The following is a 1,804-nucleotide window of genomic DNA, read 5'->3' as shown; positions in this document are numbered from 1 at the left end:
TTCTGTCCTCCTTCAGTAGCGCATAAACTCCATGAGGGCAGGCAGTGCATATTTTTAATCTGTAGGTTCCCAACTGTCAAGACCTGTCATTAGTTCTGCTTTCTGGAACGGGACAAGACCTGGGGGAGCATGAGGGTGAGTATGGTGACAGGGAATCCAGGAATGCACTATATTCAGAAATTGAGGCAGACAGAATGCTTGTCCCAGGGAAATCAGTTAGCTGGCGGATAGTCTCAGGTACCAAGCTAGTATTGGAGGCAAGACTTCAATCTCTTGACGGTAGTGTTTCTCAAAGTACAGTTCAGATCACTTGGTTCAGAATTACCTGGTCTGCTCTTTAAAATGTCAATTCTAGGACAGAGTCCTAGACTTGCTAAGCTGGCATCTTTATGGGTAGGTCTTGAAAATCTACAGGTACCTTAGGTGATAAATTTGAACTACTGTTTATTTTTAGGGGCTGGGAGCTGGGAACAGACGAGATCCTAGGGCAGGTGTCAGAAACTTGGCTGTTAGCATCTTGGGCTAGAAAATTCTTTGTTGTGGGGGGCTGCTGTCCTGTGCATTGTGGGATGTTTAGCAGCATTCCTAGTCTGTAACCCTGTAGATGCCAGTAGCACCCCCTCTCCCAGCTGTGACAACCAAATATGTCTCCAGACATTGTACAATGTCCTCTGAGAGGCACATCAGTCCCTGGTTGAGAACCACTGCTTTGGCGGATCTGAGTAGTAAGCATGTTCCTAGCCTAAGGATCAGAGGAAGAAGAACACAAGATGGGGGGATATCCAGCTACTGAAACGGGAATGTCAAGTTAGGACTAGATTTACAGCAAGAGCTCCTTTATAAGGTTGATATTGGTAGCTTAGCTTCCTTGCTGTAGAGGGGCCGTGTAATTCCAGAGCTAGTGACTGATGGAATACAAAGGCTGAGAACTAGACAGGTCTGGCACCTTAGGTCAGGTCTCAATCCTGGCTGTGCATCATCAATAGGAAATCGTAAAAACACACAGATGCATCAGCCAGACTTGGTCCTTCTGAAGCCGAATTTCCAGTGGTGAAGCCCAGGCATCTGATACACGACCTGGATTCTGGAACACTCCACAGGGTTAGACGACATCTGGAATACTGTGTTCAGGAATTCAGAAAGACACAGGCTAGGAATAAAGGTGTCTCAACACAGCCGACCTCAGCAACATGTGGTATCTGAACCTCTTTAATAGTTCTGTTCTCATCCTATCCGGTCCTTTTCCACAGGTGAGGACAAAAGCATTACATACAGATACATTGTGGCTAAACTGCTCTAAGTAGGGAATTTTCCCAATTTTACTCTTATTCTCTGTTCTGAGCCTGCCTCCTCTTTTGTAATGTTTCCTGTTCCCATCCCACTGCCTAATACCTGATTTCTTTCTCTTTTCCCAGACACTTTGTCTGATATCTGGCTTGTGTGACTTGGGCAACATTTAGAAGGCAGAATCAAAGTCTTGTTGACTGAGTTGGGAGCTTCTAACTTCCTTTTAAAGGTCCCAATTAAGCATCAATGGCATAAAGTAATATAAAGTAAGACTGTAAAGCAATAAGAGATTCTGTAAGCTGCACAAGAAACACAAGGTTCACAAAGTAGCATCTCATGCTTTATGACAGAAAATCTAGAAAATTCTATGGCATATTCAGTGTGTACTCTGTTTCAATTCCATGTGAAACACTGCAGTTAACTAAAAAGTATACCCATGGGGAATCTCGATTATTCTTGATTAATCTTGTTTAAACTAGCTACTAGTTCAGCAATAATTCCATAACAGCTCAAGAGC

This window comes from Ursus arctos, unplaced genomic scaffold (genome assembly GCF_023065955.2).
Source record: "Ursus arctos isolate Adak ecotype North America unplaced genomic scaffold, UrsArc2.0 scaffold_27, whole genome shotgun sequence".
NCBI lineage: Eukaryota > Metazoa > Chordata > Mammalia > Carnivora > Ursidae > Ursus > Ursus arctos.
The sequence above is the reverse complement of the archived record's forward strand: the minus strand, read 5'-3'. Positions refer to the sequence as shown.